Source organism: Stegodyphus dumicola, chromosome 8, assembly GCF_044657685.1.
Source record: "Stegodyphus dumicola isolate Sdum_Otavi_A_Nest chromosome 8, ASM4465768v1".
Taxonomy (NCBI): domain Eukaryota; kingdom Metazoa; phylum Arthropoda; class Arachnida; order Araneae; family Eresidae; genus Stegodyphus; species Stegodyphus dumicola.
In genome coordinates this window covers 19734921-19742333 of record NC_140775.1, presented here as the reverse complement: position 1 = coordinate 19742333, position 7413 = coordinate 19734921, and positions in this window count along the sequence as shown.

Below are 7413 nucleotides of genomic sequence, written 5' to 3'. Positions count from 1 at the left end.
ATTTTTAGCTCAGCGTATGAAAATAAAGATATAAGAATTATTCCGCTAGATTAATATTTTTTATATTTTCAAAATTTCCGTTATTACTGTTTTACTGCCCAAACTCTAGAATTCTATAACAGAAACGCATCATCTCCAGTCACATGATCATGATTTATTACTCTGAATTAACCGACTGGTTTAATATTGCGGCGCGTTGCCAAAAAAACTGACAAATGATTCCGAATCATATGATTTATGGAATAGTATATTTGACAGAACCCTCTTTTAAATCAAACTGATGTTTAATGCATAATATTTATGAGTCCTGAAAACAAGTTTAAAAATTTTTAACAGAACTTAAGGATCGATAAACTAATAAATTGTATTTTATCGACAAATTTTAAATGCCAAAATATTTTTAAGATTCTTTCAAGGCCAAGATCTTTTTTTTAAGAATCAAGGCCAATCTTTTTTTTTTAAGATTCTTTTATAAAGTTTTGATACCGTCGTTTTATATTTGCTTATAAATTTGTTTGATTATCGTTTGATTTTAATAATAATTTTTGGATTCTTTAAACAAATATTTGGCTGAGATTATTCCATGCAATAACTAGTAAAATTTCAGTCTTACTCTTCAGACTTTCATATTTATATTACGCAGATTCGCATATAACAATGTTGCCACTGAGTTTTAAGAGCAATGTTCTAAATATGAATACTATTGCTTAGACCTCTCAAGAATTTTAATGAAATTTGAAACGTTTGTTAATTTTCAAATCTGAATTTTTATAAAGAGTGGCCCTACAAAATCTGATAAACGCATCATAAAAATTCCAGCAACCTACGCCTAAAATTGACCGTCCAGATGTATAGTGGTTAGGGGAGTCGACTACGATATCCGGATTTGAATCCTCGACAAGGAATAGTTGTAACTGTCCGTCTCCTCATAGGAGGCAAAGATGGCCCACCTAATGTGTACCTCCATAGGAAAGTGACCACCACTTCTGGCTTTAGCAGTGACCAAGCCGAATTCGGCTGATAGCCCGCCATTGGTTTAAAAAAAAGCATCTGAAATGGATTTGCTTTTATTGTCAAATGCATCACGTCTGGTCTGTAGTTACGTTTTTAAGTAAAGATGATATCTAATATACATAATCCTAAACATGGTTATTTGTATAATACTCCAATATATTAGTGGTTTATTTGAATGCCAAAATACGAAAAGGAGGAGATTGATGTATGAATCGATTATTATTAAAATAATTCTGAGTTGTATTACTTTTTAAGGGTATTTCATGATTTATTCAAATCTCGAAAATAGCCTAGACAAGCGTTGGATGTAAAACAGGCTGTTTGGCTGGTTGGTGCATTTTATGGTCCATAACCTAAAAGGTTATAATGAGCCAAGCATTTGATCAATCCATTCCATCTTGTCCTAACTGACAATAAAAATATAAAGTTAAAAGATTAAACTGATGACAATTTTTAAGATACTAGTTAAAAAATAAAACACAGTGAATTTTAAAATAAAACTAAAATCAAACACTGATTGATTGTGATTAAATAGATGATAAAAAGATGCATGAAATTCTCAAGTCGAAATAAAATATAGAACTAGATAAAATTTGTGTATTTGAAACACATTTAATACATTACATTAGCAAAGCCATAACCTTGTGTTTGACGTAAATTTAGTCAAAATTTCAACTGATTTCCATGGGAAACAGGTACAGATCCTTTTTCATCAAGAGCAAAGGCAAAGAAATCTGCAAGACGTGTACCTCAAAATCGATTGAGTTCTTGACCACATTTTTTTCTAATCTCATGTTGTTAATTTTATGTTTCACTTTGGCATGTTTGTCTTCTATATTTAATATATTTAGCATCTGGAAACCTACTTCAGATCAAATAATAAAACTAATATCTTTTAAGAAACTTACTTAATTAAAATTCACCTTATTTTCGATTAAACGGTCAAATGGTATGTCGGAGTTATCGAATTGTTTTAAACCAAGTCTCTTAAAATATCACGCACTGAGAGAGGGGAGTTGTACTTTGAAAAAATTGGCACTCTCTCGACTTTTAGAAGGTAATTATGAGCAGCATGAGAGTGGAGAGTTAAAACTCTAACCAGCTAGTTAAAAGAACCTCCTCCATCCGGTTTCTCTTCGCTTCCCAGTCTTTCCCACTAGGTTCATTCTGAACTTGTTACGAAACTGAACGTACCAAAGAAGCTCGCATTTATAGATGATCTTGTGTTTGGTGACGGTGATAGCATCTCTAAAGCGAAGAAGTTACCTGGACAGGTAAACAACGAAAATTGATGTCTGTCAGAACTGACAAAAACATCATATATACGTATACCCTGAGTGAGATTAAACCTAAAATTAATTAAAAATTAATCCTAAAAACGGTAAAAACATAAAGACACTGTTTTTTTTTTTTTTTTTTTTTTTTTTTTGCTCATTCCCAAAGTGGAAATTCAGAATGCTTTACTGCTTGGCTATACGCATCAGTCAGGCCGCGGTCTTCGATCAGTGGGAAAACCCTTAAACAGAAAGAAGTTGTATAAGATGATAGTGCTTGTAACAAAGGTTCACACATGTGGTTTTTTTTTCACTGTCATTGTTTGTATCACTGTCATACCCTTCAAGAGAAATATAGCCAGCGTGAGTTTACCACAACGGTACAGTTCAGAATGGCTTACTCTGAAGCCATCGCAAACGATTAAGCTGCGTTTACACCAACGCTGTCACGCATTCGCGCGTAAAGCATTAACCAATCAGAAACGAGTTCAGAGGCGGCATTTGCCGGAGAGCGAGAGACCGCGTGAGTTCATTTGAATTCAACTTTTTGACGCTTGACGCGTCAGTTTCATTCGTCTCATTTCAAATGTCCAGTTTATGTCATGTTTTTTAAATGATTGCACTTTCAAAAATTCTTCTTGATGGAAAAAAAAGTCAAGTGGACTAACCTTAATTAAAAAAATGCATACACTAATAGAATAAATAGCTTTATAAATTATTTAAAGGAAAATTCTCAAGTAGTAATAAACCTTAATAATCAACAATAAATGGTTGATAATTTTTACAGAATAATCTAAAGCAATAGATTCTTGCAAGAAAATAGTAATGGATTTCGAAATCCCAGATTCTGAATTTTTCTTAAAATATGTCTGCATCAGTTTAAGGTTGCTCTTGTTGCCTAGTACATAAAATATTGGCTTCTTGAGTTAAAGATTTTGGATTCAAGCGTCACCAGAGTAGTGTAGTAATGGAGCTGGTATTTTTAAAAAAATATTTACAGAAAATATCATGGAGCCCAGATGCTTCTTCAGTTTCCTGAAAGTGAAGTTTGAAAACGATGCTTACCTACAAGGTACTTTAGCGCGGAAGAAACACTCTCAAGTAAAAAAATTAGCCTTTTACTAGGGGCTTGTATTGCGGGTTCGGACCTACCTGATGATGATACGAATATACTTTTTTTAATCTACCGCGACTTTTTTTTTTGGGGGGGGGACACAAGAAACTTGCACTTATTTTTCATTTCATTCCTACAAACCTAATTTTCGCTCGGCATTGTGTGCATTATCCTTCTTTTGACAAAGAGTCTTTAGTATAATTCATAAGAAAATCTGGCTGCTGTGATCTGATTCTAATTCAGCTGACACAGGACTAGTAAAAGCGTTGCTGTTTCATCTAATTAAAAAATGTATTGAGTTCTGAATTTTAAACGAGTGGTTAAAAGTAAACGATTTGTTTAAAAAAATTAAGAAAACTGTTATTTAAAAAGAATGAAGCTCGCTAGTATGTATCTGTTTTCATGGAATACTTCTATGCATTTTAATGGCTTCATGTTTGTTTTTCTTAACATGCATGACCACTTTTCGACTGGTTTAATCTTGACGATAATTTTTCATTAATTTAAAAACCTTTTGCATGAGCATCAGCAAGTTTGCTAATTGTGGAATTCAATTTTTAACGCGGTAAAACAAGTATTGTATAAAATGCAGTTACTTCAATGAGTTTTAGATAAAAGTGACCTTATAAAATAAATCTTTAGATAGTGGCTGTTCATAAATATATGAATGACTAATTGAAGTAATTAATGTTACATTTAAGGTAAAAAATATGTACATAAGGCAGAAACTAAAATATTTTTTTTTAATTTGTGTTGTTTATTAACTTAATAACTTCTTTTTTAGTTTGTGATATTTAATTTAGTAATGCTGTAAATCCTACATATATTTAAACAAAATATACTTTTTTATTGCATTATTTAAATCGATTAAGGGAAGTTTATTTAAGGAAGCATTTAAGGAAAGTTCATACATCATGCGAAAACATTTATGGTATTCTATCACATGAAAATTTTACTCTCCAAAATAGAATCATGTAATTAGGATTTTCTTATTATCATTCAAAAAAATTGGTAAATAAATTAAATTAGATATATACAGCGTTTGATATATACAAATGATCCTTTTCCTTGATACAAATGATATCCTATTCCTAAAGTCCAAACGATTTTCTGGGATATTCTGACAAAAATTAATGTTCTGCTTTTGAATAATTACTTCAATGAGCGCTAGAAATTCATCGAATTGATGAGGTGTCATGCGAAAGTAATTAAAAGAAATTTCATTTCGTTCAAGCGCATTTCTTCAATTAAATTATTTGCATCTCTTTACTGCAGTCATCAATCACATATTAATATAAACCACTGCATTCTGCTTGTCTTACCCAAAGCAAGAAGTAAAATAAGTTTTAATCGAGCAGAAATTAAATCCATTATAATAAAAAATTTAATCGTAAAAAGTCAAAATATCACACCAAAATTCCACGTTTCACGAAGTTTCCGATATGAAGCGCCATCTAGTGCGAGCATATGACAACCTTTAAAGCGAAAGTTGCAGCGCTGGTGTTAACTGGCGTACGTGGAAAGAGTTTTGTTACGCTTTTGACGCTTAACGCCCCAATGGACCAGTGTGAACGCAGCTTTAATGGTCAGTGCAAACTGGTCGATGGAAGCGCATAACTAACTTTTTAAAATAGCAATGGAATTTAACTAATTTATATTACTTTCGCAACATTTTAATTAGGAAAATGCAAAAAAACGAAAACAATATAAAGTGTGCACATTGCCTTAAATGCAAAAGTTGTTTGTTGAGTTTTCTGGGAATTATTTGTCTTATGCTGAGCGTTTAGTCTTAATATCTGTAGGGCACTCCTTGTTGAAAGATAACATGATAATGTAGAATTGAAAAGGAGGACAATTCTACGTAAATTTAATTTTTTTTTTCATGAAGAAGGATCTATGTCTGATATTCGATAGAGTTTCATAGAGATGAAACCGATAGAGTTGTTCATAATCTGCGCCAAATTAAGGTTGTTTTATTTCATTTTTTTTTAATTGTTGACTAAAATCGAAGCCAAACTGCTTGATGAATTAATCCCTTACTTGACCATATTTTTCTGTCTTTACTAATATTTGTAATCTGTTTTGACCATATTTGGAAACTTTATTCAGGTTAAAATAATTTATTCTCTAATAATATGACCATACTAACTGAATTGTTGACCATAGTAAGAGAAATAGTTTTAATGCTATCGTATACGAGCCGGCTGGACTTCGGCAATTGGATAACAGTATCCGAATGATAATATTAACCGCGATCACATTAAGCGAGCTCTACTGCGTAATTAATTTGATTTTGCTACCAAAATAGAGCTTTATGATCACGAAATTGGTGATTTGTGGTGCAAAATGTAAAGCTGTTATCACTTAACGGAACGTAATATCTTTAATTTTATTCAGCATTCTTTCAGAACTTAGCTTAACAGTGTAATAAAGTTAACTTTTGCGATTAATTTGCATTTAAATTGTATTGACACTTTTTAGTAATACCATGTTCTATTACAATTTATACAATTAGATAATAAATAATCAATGGAAACTCACTAAAATCAATGAAATGTATAATCAATGAAAAATGTTTTTAATAAGTTTTCTATACGTAAACAATAATGCAACTAACTCACTACACAGATTTCGTTACATGTTAAGAAACTGTCAAAAGGCCCTTCATTAAATGTTTCAAAACACTAACTTTTTCTGAATTTCCAGATATTAATTGAAATATTTTCTGGAATTATACATCGAAGGTTAATAGAACAAATAAAAATATGCGCCTTATGAACAATACAAGAAAAAAATATTTACCGTATTTAAACGCAATTCATGGAACTTCTTGAAAACTGATCCAAAGATTTAAATGTTAATGGAACAATATTAATCAAAAGGGAAATTTTTTGAATTAATATAGTAAGAGGAATTAATTAGGAATGTCACAGCTTGGAAAAGTAATTAACATGCCTTTAATTTCTGCATTTATTTCAATGATTTATTAGCTTTAATTACGACTTTTCAAGTCTTTTCGAAGCAAAATGTAAAGTAGATCACAATATTTTTCAAATATTAAATGAATGTTTTAATACTCAACCGAAACGTGATAAATTGCCACTCAAGTTAAAAGAATTCCATTATACAGAGGGAAAAAAGAGAATTACATCGACTTAATAAGGTAACCTTTAAGCATATCGATAATAAATTATGCCTGCCTTATTTATTTAAAGAAAATTCTTTGTTTTGCGTTATACAATAACAAATGACTTTAAAACTCACTGAAAAGTTCATAAAGTTGATTAATTATTGCGAATTATTAGCAGTAGGCTTTTAAGATGCTGTCTTTTGATTTTAAGAGATACCATTTTCAAAGCGTCATTTATCAAACGTAGTTTTAAGTTTACCAAGAAGACAAAATTCCAGATAAATTTGACTTCCTTCACAACTTTCCATTAGAATTATATTTATCATTCCTGCTGTAATATTAACCAGTTTTAATTTCCTTGCTTAAAATTTGATGATAAACCTATGATGTATACGTACTATGTAAAATGTCATTATGGATGATAAAATGATAGGATAAAATATTAAAATTTAGGTATATTATTTACTATCAGCTTTCCTTTCATGGTACCAACTACCAGAACAATATATTTAACATACTTCTTAAACTCTGATGTTTAATACTAGAATTTGTTTTGCATAAGTGTAATGGTTAACCCATTGACTTCCAAACTATGTGTGAGCACTTAAAATCATTGTTACGAAAGATCCTACGAATGATAAGCAAGTAAGGTTATTTGGATACAGGAAAGCGCAGAAGGACTGTCTGCTAAAGGAGAAAAATGCTTTCGTAAAGAACTTAAGAAAAACTGGCTCCATTCATAGTAAACACAGGGAAAACCATGGAAATATTCATTCAGCAATAAATGGAAACATTTAGCAGTTAAGCTCGGCAGACAAACCAGAATTGACCTTAGTACGTTTTTCACCAATTTCTTCCTGAGTAGCTTTACTATAACATCT